Source organism: Anolis carolinensis, chromosome 6 (genome assembly GCF_035594765.1).
Source record: "Anolis carolinensis isolate JA03-04 chromosome 6, rAnoCar3.1.pri, whole genome shotgun sequence".
Lineage (NCBI taxonomy): Eukaryota > Metazoa > Chordata > Lepidosauria > Squamata > Dactyloidae > Anolis > Anolis carolinensis.
Genome location: NC_085846.1, coordinates 97,643,957 through 97,657,320, shown reverse-complemented (window position 1 = coordinate 97,657,320; position 13,364 = coordinate 97,643,957). Strand labels below are relative to the sequence as shown.

At 39.0% G+C, this 13,364-nt stretch overlaps 1 protein-coding gene across 1 annotated transcript in view; it reads right to left on the bottom strand.

Moving 5' to 3' along the window:
• plxdc2 (plexin domain containing 2) overlaps positions 1-13,364 on the bottom strand; it is a 241,142-nt gene that overhangs the window by 59,790 nt on the left and 167,988 nt on the right. The window lies entirely within an intron of this gene.

The window sequence follows — 13,364 nt, the reverse complement described above, 5'->3', positions numbered from 1 at the left end:
ATGGAAGTTATTGAAAGCTATGTGGACTGAATGAAAGAGGTATAGACCAGGGTGACTTACTTTCTCCCTCTTCCCATCTCTATCCCTGTTTTGCTGTTGTTGCTCTTGGTTTTTCTGCTGCCAAATATTAGCCAGCACAACAATTCTACCCTATGCCTTCCTTTCAGAGGTCTATATATTAAAAAACAGCGACTGCAGTTTAGCTACTCATTTTTCTAGTTTAGCTGCATAATTTGTGCAATTACCAGAGTTTATTCACAGTATGAAATGTGTTGAAAAATATTTCCCCAAATGTGAAAATCTCAAGACCAAGAGAAAATATCTTACTGTCATGTAAGAGAACATTTTGAAGTTTCTTGTTCTTGTACACACAAAAAAGAACTGAGGATTGATTTACTTGAAAGGAGATTCTTCTGATCAGTTTATATCTCAGACAAGCTCACAGAGGGAAATAAACTTTATCACCAGAAAACATCACTCAGAAAACTGCGTACTGAATGCAATGTAACCTTTGTAGCCTCAGGGGATGGATACACTCCCAGACTTCATGTGGATATGTGAAACTGTGAATACAGTAGAGTATCATCCAACATAAACGGGCCAGCAGAACGTTGGATAAGCGAATATGTTGGATAATAAGGATGGATTAAGGAAAAGCCTATTACACATCAAATTAGGTTATGATTTTACAAATTAAGCACCAAAACATCATGTTTAACAAAAAAATTGACAGAAAAAGTAGTTCAATACTTAATAATGTTATGTAGTAATTACTGTATTTACGAATTTCGCACCAAAATATCACGATGTATTGAAAACATTGACTACAAAAATGTGTTGGATAATCCAGAGTGTTGGATAAGCGAGTGTTGGATAAGTGAGACTCTACTGTAATAGTGAACTATTGAAATGATGGACTTTCAGACAAAGAATACCAGAAAACCTAGAAAACATCTAGAGACACACATGGTTGTAAATGCACCACTGGTACTGTAGAACCAAAGTAAAGATGTAACATTTGCATTAACTGCCTTTATCCACAAAGAAATACAATTTCCAGGTGTCTATTTTCTATGGTTATCCTATATCTGAGTGCTTGAAATTTCACCCCATATTGGGGCAGTATGGGATGCCCCAAAGTCCATATTTCTTGATTTCTTGAGAGGGTATAATCCAAATTTCCAACGGACCATCTCCAAACATATGCAGCCAATTGGCTTTACATATGCAGGGAGACATGCTTGCTGGTATTATGACGGACAAGTTGCTTTTTCTACCATCAGATGCAGAAATGTGTGCCAGGATGAGGATCTGGCATGTCATTAATGCAAAATCATCACAATTATGCAAAAGTTTAAATGTGTGCAAAATCATAGCACACTTATCACAAAAGTGTGTAGATGGCAACACAAACATTCTGGTTTTAATAAGTCAACTATAGTGTGACCTAGCTCTTGATTTAAGACAGTGTCATATTTGTCATTTTGTCTAATCTTTAGATTTTTGTCTAGCCTTAGACAAATATATAATGTCGTTATATCTGCTCAGCAGTGCAGTCAGGTTCACTAAACAACACAGTATTTGTAATTTTGCCTATAAAAAACCTTCTCGTTCAATAAATGTTGTGCTGTACATGATTGCAACTATTGTCCCAGGGAGATAAAAAGTGGAAAATAAAGAGAAACAAGCCAAGCAGAATTTCTGAGATCAAATGACAACTCCATTCATGCTTCAGTATAAAATGTGGAGAGAAAAAAAGTATCCCACAATATGTTGAATTGAATATTTTATCATATCCCATTAATACTCTGAGAAAACCTGCACATGTAAACCAAGCATATTCCTGAATAAGCTGCCACAGACATTTGGCCATTGCCAGCTCATACTGTCTCTGACTCAATTTTCTAATGGCTGTATTTGCTCTCTGTTGATTCATTTTGGCCAAACAAGAATGTTCCAGACCAATAGCTTTCTGAACTACTTAATCCTGTTTTTGTGGGAGGGGTTTGAAGCTTCCCGAATGGTTCTACAGCTTGCAACATAAGTCACTGTATTTTAAACTGTTGGAGTCAAGTAATCAAAGGAAGGGTTATTAAAAGAGGGATTTAAGTATTTTCATTCATTCATCTGCCTTGTAAGTCATCCGATGATCAAAAACAACATATAGGAAAGTAAAATACAACTCAGAGACCAGTTAAATCATAAAAAGCAACCCTTAAGAACATTTACAAGCACATCTTAAAACACTAATATCAACAAAATACCTATTCTACAGCAAAATTGCTTTCAGGTTTCAGATTTATATGTGTACAAGCCACAAAACAAGAGGAACAAATTCCAAGTGGCAAAAAATTCTGTTCTATAGCCATCATACTCGCTTTCTATAAGTTAAACAGTGCATGGTAAACTCCTATGTTTATAATCTTTCCCGATACATGGAGCTGTGCTTACTTGGCTGGAAAAGTAACTGTCTGCCAGGAGTGACAGTACAATGAATGGTTTTGCATGTCAGAGCCTATAGTGGGCAAATACTTTGTGGTTGTTTAAGCATGCAAATCAATGTGACTTTATTGGTTATTACAGTACTAGGTTATGCTGCTAAGTTGTACTGCTAGGTTGTTTCCGCATATAAAGTAGAAGATCAATAACTGCAAAGGCTTCTTTTTAAAAGATGAGATTTGAGAAGTCACCTCATCATTGTGGCCTAGGCTGTTCAAAGACAACAATATTGCTTAGCAAATCACAAAATCTTAAGGCTTTTCCCAGAGCTTTATATTGAAAAATGTAGCTGTCAGCGTAATAAAATATGAAATAACTTGCTCCTACTTGCTGTGCTCTTCAAAAACTTTGTACCCTTTTAGTTTTCATATAAGCCAAGAAAGTATGAAGCCCCTATCGGCCATTTCTATCTGAAAATAATTTGGAATGTCGGAAGTCCTTGAACACAAAGTAGGTAAAACTGATTCACAGATCTCATCAGCTGGAAGTTAAACCTGACATCTTATTAGTACACTCTATAAGCAACCCTGTGATTGGAAAAAAAAATGTAGACATTTTAGAGACACAGCAGCTATGGTCTCTCCCATTCTTCACAGGTTGAAGTTGGCTGCCAAAATCATATTATGATAGCTAATTAAACATTGTTTTGAAAAAACATTATGATCTTCATCAGAGTTCCTCCTCCAGTTTCCACCACCATTTGAGATTAGGCATACAGTGACCAGAAATAGGACTTTCTTGGTAATGCTGCTTCACATATGGAGTGATCCTTCAGGGAAGCTTACTTGGCATCCAATCTTAAGTCTTTGGGGGACCAGGTCAAGAAGTTTTCATTCACTCACAAATATCAGAATGCTGAACAGTTTATTTAAATCACTGTTTTATGTCTGTGATAAATGATAGTTAGACAGAAAGATACACAGATTCATTCATTCCTTTGACTGAATACAAACCCGGGAGCTCATGCTGATGAGTGGGGAAAAACAAACTGCCCTGCAAAAGTTTCTATGTCAGTGAAGAGAATGATGAGTGATTGATTTGCAACTCATGGCCTAAATCCAATTGCTAGTTCCAGCTAGAGTAGACCCACTGAATCAATTGGGATCTGTATAAATATTGATTTGCCATTTAGCAAACTAGTTGAATTAACAACTGGATTTGCTAATAAGCTGATCCATCTTCCCTCTGTATCAATCCCACAAAACATACACATAAATTCATGCTGTACATATATATATATATATATAATAAACATTTTAAAAACATTTCCTCAAATATACTTGCAACACTTTTTGCTATCTTTTTGAACCAAAACCTGTGACAAAGGATTGCTATATTTCGATCCACACATTAATTTGGAGCATATAGATGGGGTTTCCCTAGTTTAATGTATGAGGTCTGTTGACATGGTTGTAAAGCATGTAATAGCTGTGTGTCTGAGAGGTGTTCCCATTTACTTTTAATTTCTCGTCCCTTTCTATCAACTGGTGTTTGGTTGGAGGATCCCTGTGGATACCAAAATCCATGGATGTTCAAGTCCCGTTATATATAAAGTCATAATAAAATGGCATGCCATATATAAAATGAGAAAACTGAGGTTTGGTTTTTTGGTTTTTATTTTCAGGCCGTGGTTGGTTGAATCTGTGAATGCAGAACATGTGAATTCGGAAGGATGGCTGCATTAAGACTGTAATGAAGAATCACTTATTTTTCTTATTTTTATTTTTATTTTGCATCTGAGAACAAAAGATGTTTTGAAACATCTTGTGAAATGTTATGAAAGTTTCGGTGTATGTTTCATAAATTTTCACCTTTTGGAATGTTTTAAACAAAAAAAAATGTGCACAAAAAGATTAAGGTAATAATAATAATAATAATAAAACTTTATTTATACCCCGCCACCATCTCCCCAATGGGGACTCGGGGCGGCTTACATGGGGCCATGCCCGGGAAAAATACAATATAACACAATATAAAAACAACATATCATAATACAATTACAACAATACAATAAAGAATCATATACAGTACAACACAAAATCCAAAGAGCAAAGGTAAAGGTTTCCCCTGATGTTAAGTCCAGTCGTGACCGACTATGGGAGTTGGTGCTCATCTCCATTTCTAAGCCGAAGAGCTGGCTTTGTCCGTAGACACCTACAAGGTCATGTGGCCGGCATGACTGCATGGAGCGCCATTACCTTCCTGCCGGAGCAGTACCTACTCACATTTGCATGTTTTCGAACTGCTAGGTTGTCAGGACCCAGGCTGCAGAGCACCAATAACCATGCGCAGAGACCAGATTCTATCTAATATCTTTATTAAAGAATTATATAAAGTCAATAAAAACAAGTGAAGAATATAGTTCAGAAACAGACCTTTCAGGAAAGGCCAAATATAGTCCAGGAAAATAATGTCCAATATAAGATATTAGAGTCCAAAGTTATAATCCATTAACCGAAACACACACTTTGCCAAGCAGAAGTGTGGGGAGATGACAAGGTCTTATAGTCCATTGAAGCTTGACAACAAGGCTGGAACTTAAGCTTGATTCTTGGCTGGATCAAAGACTTGAAACGTGGCAACTTGAAGCATGAAACAAGGTCCGTGGCAAAACGTGAGACAAGGCAAGACTTGAAACTAGATCCGGGAAGCAGGGAACAAGGAATACGAAGTCCACACACGATCTCTCTCTCAAGCTGATCAATTGACTCCGCAAGGTTCCCCTTGCGGCAAAACCCCTATATAGGGTCTTGTTTTCCCGCCAACAGAACACTTTCCCTGGAGAACAAGAAGCGAAACCCAACTCTGTCCAGATGCATGACTCCTTAGAATTTCCCAAGGGAAGCAGACCTAATCAGCTAATTGTTTGGCTGCGATTCTGAGACTCCGGCGATTTGCCTCCCTGACTCCTCTATCTCTATTATAATTGTCCTTTCGGGAAAATGGGGGAGAATTCTGCCCAAGGCTTGTTTGGTTAACTTCCTGAGAACAAACATCCTCCAGGTGGAGAGGCTCCGATTCAAGCTGAACCAGTGGAAATCCCACATTTTCCTCCTCGTCTGCCACAATAGCACTAGGAACGGGACTACAAGGCCCATGAGACATCACATAGGTTGACAGGATCTGGGGCTAACAGCGGGCGCTCATTTCGCTACCGGGATTTGAACCTGGTACCTTTTGGTCCACAAGTTCAGCAGCTCATCGTTTTAACACACTGTGCCACCAGGGGCCCCCACAATGACTGAAGGATACAGTATATTCAGAGGAAGACAATGGCAAACCTCCTCTAAAGAAATCTTGCCAAGAAAACTCTGTGATAAGGTACACAACTCCCCCCCCCTCTCTCACACACGCACACATACCTATCAATGTTGTGGATGACTAGAAAAATATGAATAAATCAAGGCAGAATTTCAATGTCAATGTTTTCTCTGCATCAAAATTTGATGGGAATCCAGCATAAGAAAAAAAGGCATATAAATGCCAGATGGTGAAATGTTAAAGGGCAATATTAGCTCTCCTTTGAAACTACCAAGACTGAGAGTGGGCAGAGACAGTAACACAAAGTCACTTACCTAGATTAAACTTTCCAGTCTAAAGGCTTCAAGCCACAGGCAATTCATCCTCAAAGAAAATGAAATCCGCAAAATAATTTGTCCTATCTCAGTACATACAATTGGAAAAACAGCAGTTTCTGCTGGATATTTTCATTCTCAGACATTTACCCAGTCATTCTAAAACAATGGGTGTTCGTGGAGAGAAGCTAAAGGTTAACACTTGAGAGTAACCTTCCACATAAGAATGGTTTGCCAGTTAGAGTTTCTGCTGATGCACTCACTGTAATTTCAGTGCTAGTGTGCTTTTCATTAGCAGGGAGTCTCATTCTCCCTAATTCTTATCCTCCCTAATATACATGCCTTTCCCCTTTCAATAATCCTTCTTCCTCCATCCAGTACTTCTAGTGGCAGTAAACATGCAAGGTTGTTGCATTTTGATCAAGGGCAAATCACAGACCAACTCAGTTGAAACCCATATGCCTAACTAGCCGAACAAGCAAAACAGTATCAGAAAAACAAGTCACAGGGAATCATACTGCACAAATTAATTGCTGCTTAGGTGGAAGAAGCATATAAAGACTTGTCTGTGTGTGTCTTTCTGGAGGGAGAGAAAGAAAGAAAGTTTACCATAATACACATACTGATGTCATAATTCCAAAGTGAACAATATAATTATGACTTTTACACAGTGCACTTATCATTTCTTTGGTACTTCAGTAAGGAATGTGAATTTGGACTTCGCTCCTACCAAAGGGCTGCAATTTTGTGCTCTGGAAGAGTGCCACTGTCTTTCTAATTATACCAAGATTAGTGAGTTGGGAAACAAAAAGACAGAAATGATTCTACATCCCCAAGACAATCTAAGAGTGCTTAAGCAAGAGAATAATGAGTTTGGGGCTCAAGATTGAGGAAGGAACTCACACAAGTCTCCCACGCCCTTTTAAATTGCCTTGCTCTGAACATCCTATAGACTCCTTTTGCTTTGTTTGCAGACTAGCACTCCATTTATACACTTTTGTGTAGGGCCAGAAATGCCCACAAAACATCCTTGAGACCCCAGCATGCATCTGTTGCTGGCAAAGTTGCACAGACAAAGACTCATTTGCTTTCCCCGGCATTTGTGTGATCCCTCACCAGATATTAGAATTGAACTGCCAATCAGGATGACTAATGTCAGGTGAAGCGGTTGTTCAGTTGGCCATTGCATGGAGGAGTTACAAACATTGGCTGAATTGCTTTGGCTTTCACACATGGCTCCAATCGAGATGGTGGGCTAAGCCATTATATACCTCCTCCTTACATGGGGCAAATGATTTTGTCTCCCCATCTTGACTGTAACTGGGAGTGGTGAATGAAGTCAGGATACAAAATTCAGCTGGTACCATAAGGAATCACTCCGTTCGAGAATATGGTCCCATCCATAAAGTCTGTGCATGTTCACACCAGAAGTTATGGGGTGGTAAAATGTGCTTTGCATCTTATTTTAGTTCTCCTACTCTGGTAGGGGTGAGTATCATAATTCATGAAAGCTTAGGCCTTAATGTATGTGTAAGTTTTTGCCTTACATATTTTTGCCTTACTTACATTTTGGCTCAATAATTGCCGTTAAAGGCTTAAAAAGACAATAAAAAGCAAATGGTCTTTATATACAAGAAGAGCAAATTATAAGATCATTTTTGTTTTATTTTCCATTACAGAAAGTAGTAAGCTTAATTTGTCTATATTACAATAATGGTAATAATGAGGGCAAGCAGCGAGCAGCTAGGAACAAATTTTATAACACCGTGTGGGTGAGTCCTTCCCAGCCCTTGTAAGTCAAATGTTACAATTCAGTTTCAGAATAATTCTATAATAGTTCTTTCAATGTCATTTGTTATTACTAAGTCGAGACAACATTGTCAGCAGCCTCACTTCCCTGGGATTTACATGGTGGGGACTAGTGCTGGTCTGGGAATTTCTTGACATTTTCAACTCTATCAGGGGTACCACTGCCACCCATGATTTGTCTAAACCATCCCCAAATGCCCAGACAATGTCGAGGAACCTCTAGTCCTTAATACGGGGTACACTGGGGTGAACTTGTTTAACTTTTTGCAATGAAAGCCAGGGAATACTCCAGAGTTTTGGAGCAGCCCTGCATCTTAGTTCCCTTCTACGCTGACCCTGGGTATAGGCTGGTGTTGCCAACCCCTTTTTCTGGCACTACTCAGCACAGGGAAACAGGGATGGATCAAAGTTGTATCACCCCCCCCCCCCCCCCCCCCGTTATCACCCCTTCCTTCTCCCTGGTCCTTCTTCCTTTGCTAGCGTCAGTAAGGATGCCCAGTGACAACCAGGAGCTCTGCAGCCATCTGCCAAGAGAAACAGGGTGACTGGAAAGGTAAGGATAACAGTCCACCCAGGTTGAATTGGTTTAGATCTTGTTGGACTCTGTCCACTGAACACCTCCATGGTTTTTAGACCAGCACTAGACTATTTGTCACGTGAAGATGAGCCCTCAGACTACTTTGGTAAATAAATGTCCTCAAAATGCCACTGCCTATCCAAATATCTGCAGATCTCTATGACCCAGTAAAAGTGTATGTAAATATAATGTATGCAATAAGCAACCATGGCTTTTACAATAGTTATAAGAATATATGATTGTATATGCATTTAATGTTCTGCTTTACCTAATCCAAAGGCAGTTTTCAACAAATAGAAAGCAAACTTGTTCTAATCTTCTTATAAAAGTGTCTGGAGGATACCTGAGCAGCAAAATAATGTAACATAATGCAACAAACACTATGGAGAAAATATATTTCATTCTATAAATAGCTCTTTAAATAAAAGCAAAATAGATTCTGATTTGAGGAAGCAGTGAATGAATAAGACAACTCCATGTTCCAACAGTGTTTTACAGCAGCAAAATATCATGTGGGTCTCCTTAGCCTCATGCCAAATGTGGGCAATGTAATCATATGGTAAGTTACAAGTGGTGGCAAAACACAGATGTTCCCTTCCAAGTGGGCAACGGGAAATTAGGGGGTATGAGCAGGGTTGTTTCCACTTCCGCAGTCTGAGTGCAGGTTGCAATGTACTTATGGCCAGAGTTAACACAGAATAATTATGGTATGTTACTTTATCACAAACCCCTATGCAAAGAAAACATTGCTTTCCTGAAGAATCTGAAGGCCCTCACATAATGGTTATGGGATCTGTAGACTTTGGTAATGTTATGCCATTAATCTTAAGGCATCTTCCCTCAGAGATGGAAATATTCTCATCTACACTACATGTAAGGAGCCCTGGTGGCGAAGTATGTTAAAGCACTGAGCTGCTGAACTTGCAGACCGAAAGGTCCCAGGTTCAAACCCCGGGAGCGGCATGAGCGGCCGCTGTTAGCTTCAGCTTCTGCCAAACTAGCAGTTCGAAAACATGCCAATGTGAGTAGATCAATAGGTACTGCTCTGGCAGGAAGTTAATGGTGCTCCATGCAGTCATGCTGGCCACATGACCTTGGAGGTGTCTACGGACAATGCCAGCTCTTCGGTTTTGAAATGGAGATGAGCATCAACCCCAAGAGTCAGACATGACTGGACTTAACGTCAGGGGAAAACCTTTACCTTACCTTTACACTACATGTACCTTTGGAATTAAGATCTAAATTGGTTATGCCCACTAACTATGGTTTACTTAGTCAATTTCTTAAACAAGATCCAAAGAGAACTGACAATCCTGATTAAGTGAAAAACATGGTTATCCTACAGTTATCCCATTTAAGAAGAAACACTCACTCTGTGGTGCAGAGATGTTCTGTAGTTCCACTGTAATTGTGATGGCAGATATACTCTTGATTTTTCCATCAGTTCTTCTGCAACTGCTTTTGGTTGAGTAATAGTAACTCTTTTTGAACTGAACCTCTGAGGGGCTAGATCCATTAATGGAAGACCTCAGACTCAACTGAGGTTGTTTCTACACTGCCATATAAAAACCAGATTATGTGCTTTGAACTGTATTATATGGCAGTGTGGACTCATACAATCCAATTCAATATGGATTATATGGTGTCTAAAGAGTGAGTTTGTAGCTCCCACAATGAAATCTCTGCTGGGAAGTGCCACCTCTTTGCTCATTCCCAATATCTGAACGCTGGTTAAGGAAAAAACATGCACTGTTCCACAATAGGAGTCTTCAAGGTCATCGTTTGCATCCAAGGCCCCTTTTACACTGCCATATAAAATTCAGATTATCTGCTTTGAACTAGATTATATGGCAGTGTAGACTCATATAATCCAGTTCAAAGCAGATAATGTGGATTATCTACTTTGGTAATCTGGATTATATGTCAGTGTAGAAGGAGCCCTAGGTGCAATATAACTGAAAGGAATGCAAATAGCTGCAGAAATAATCTTTCAGCATTTCCCCTGAGGTTAACTCTTATTTGAGAGAAAAAAACCCTTCATCCAATAGATTAAAAATGTGTTCAGCACAACTTCCAGTCTCATACAAACTGCCAAGTAGTCATTTTTGTTAATGTGCTGCCCTTTCTTTTCCTAAAGCCTACCTTGAAAATTAAATTCACGAAGCATGCAAAGCTAAGCTCAAGGGAAAAAATTTGCTCCCACGTGCCACTTCAGCTACAGGAGTCCTCAATACGAGAAGCTGCCAGCTTAGAACTATTATCATACTGCTTCGCTCAGAGTGAAAAGCTACACACAGTGTGTGATTTTCTGAACCTGTGTATGCATAAATTGTCATTCGGATGGCTGCTGTTACACAACAGACTGCCCAAACACCCTCCTTATCTAAAAATTCAATGTCAGGAAATAGAAATTGCTACAGGTCTATTATATCTTAAAAGCATCCTTTCCTCTCAACATCCCTCCCTAACTCCAGAGTTTAGCCATTGCTGCTGCTGTTAATCTTGGAAAATAATTCTACAGAAGTAAAACACATACACACACTTCTACTCAACTGTATTGTGATCTCATCTTTGTCTGTATTTAAAACTTCCTCAAAATAATAATATTCTACAGAGTACAGATCAAATTATCTTCTGGCTCAGGAAGTAGTAAGAAAATCTACTTTTATTTTTAACAGAAAAACAACTTATTCGCTCATGATAATATTAGACAGAAAGCAATTAGACCGAGATTTAGGACTTCATGTGCTTTCACTCAAAAACACTGAGAGAACTAAAGCAGGGTTTCTTAAATCGTGACCCCAACATTGAGCTAAGGGGACCCACAGTTTAAGAAGCTATGATATATTAAATGAATCTATTTTTTATTCTAGTGTAATATATTTTCTCATCTAACTCATTTCTTTTCTGCTATAGCTGGGTTTTTTTTAAAAATGTAGGAGCGAATTGAGAAATTGCACGTCACTTCTGGTGTGAGAATTGGCCATCTGCAAGGACGTTGCCCAGGGGATGCCCAGATGTTTGATGTTTGACCATCCTTGTGGGAGGTTTCTGTCATGTCCCTGCATGGGGAGTTGGAGCTGACAGAGGGAGCTCACCCACACTCCCCAGATTTGAACTGCCGACCTGTCAATCAGCAGTCCTGCTGGCACAAGGGTTTAACTTATTGTGCCACTGGGGGCTCACACTATAGCTGGGTGTGAGGGTGGATTCCTAGATGCCTACAGGGTTGATAATTGACCTTTTCAATAAGACAGCAGGATTTCCTGCACTATTCAGCATAGAAAGTCCTTTTTTTCCAAGACAAGAAATTAACATTTCCCCACATTTACCCCTCCCCCAAATTTTGGGACATTTCTGGAAGCTAGGGATCCAGAAATTGGCTTTTAGATTCACCAAAAATTGTACATCTTGGCACAAAACCACACATCCAGTTACTATATAGACTATTTCCACAGAGCTGGCTCTTAACAATAAAAAATTTCTATTGTAAACTACAAGCAAGACCGGAACTGACGTCTCACAATCGTTGGGATAATTTGGCATGATGCTGTTTTCCCCAGGCATCTTCCTATCTGTTTTCATAGAGTGGGGAAAGAACCCAATATGATTCTTGTTTGGGATTATCAAGCCTATAACATAAGCTACTGTGCACTATGCTTAAATGAAAATCAATACATTTCAGGTAATAACTCTCTATTCTCATTTTATAAACTCAGCTAGGAGAGCTTTCAACATTCAGCCTGTTTGTCAACTTGCTGTCAAGTCACATTGTGGACTGACATGAGAATGATGCCTGGTTAAATGAATAAGGCAGACAGAGAATGAGAGAGGAGACACACGATAAGGCAAGTAGAATAGTTTAAAAGAAATGTGGTGTTTGTTCTCTTCCCACAAAACAATCAAGCAGACAAATGTTTGCTCCACTGCACTGTCTCTCCTTAATGTTCACGATTAATACTATGAAACTACTCAATGTTCACAGCTCAACAGCAACAGATTTCCCTCAGCAGAGATTTTTCTTCTCATTTCCACAGTTACTGCTCTCATTTAGTTGCTTCTTCCTCCTTCCTCCCCCAATCATTTCATTTGGTACTTTCACACAAGGATTGGTGTATGTACTAAAGATTGTTTTATAGCTGAAGCGGAAACATTTGTACCATTGGATATTTGAAGCACCATGTGCTAAGTACAAAGTACTAAGAGCAAGTCTTACCCACTCATGATCCCTCTGTTTTCAATGGGGAAAACAGCTAAGTGCATGTACACATATTTAATTATTTTATTAACCCACGAGGAGAAGATGTTCTGCAAAGAGAGATGAGGCAGCTTGCATCATTATATTCTTCTTGCTCTTCTGCTCCAATTTGTTAACTGGGTTCATCCCTTAACACATTAAAATCAATATTTGGCCTTCTTGAAAGTGTAGGTTATTATGATATTTAAAGATCTAAACATCCCAAGGTCTAGTGTAAATGTAGACTAGTAAATGTGTGAGCCAACAAATGTCTAACCCCTTAGCCGCTATTCTTCATTGGTGGATTTTTAGGATTCTGACAGCACATCTGAAATTGAACTTGCTTGTAATACAAGAACTCACTTATCTCCTTTCTGTGTTTTTGCTTACATATTCACCCTTTAGCTGGCAAATGAATGCACTACTTATTATATAAGAATCTGTGAAAAACTGAAACAGCTGCTGCATTAAGGATGGTGCTATATTTAGTGACCTTCTGTGTGCAAGCTACATTACACTTGGGCTTCTGTATCTTCACACTGTATGCAAATCCCTATTTTGATTGATTTTTCAAGTTAATGCATTTCCAACCTTGCTGTTTAGGTGCTAAAGGCAGCCCATTCTTTTTTAAGAGTTAAAATTGAACAAAACAAAAAAGCTGCCTTTG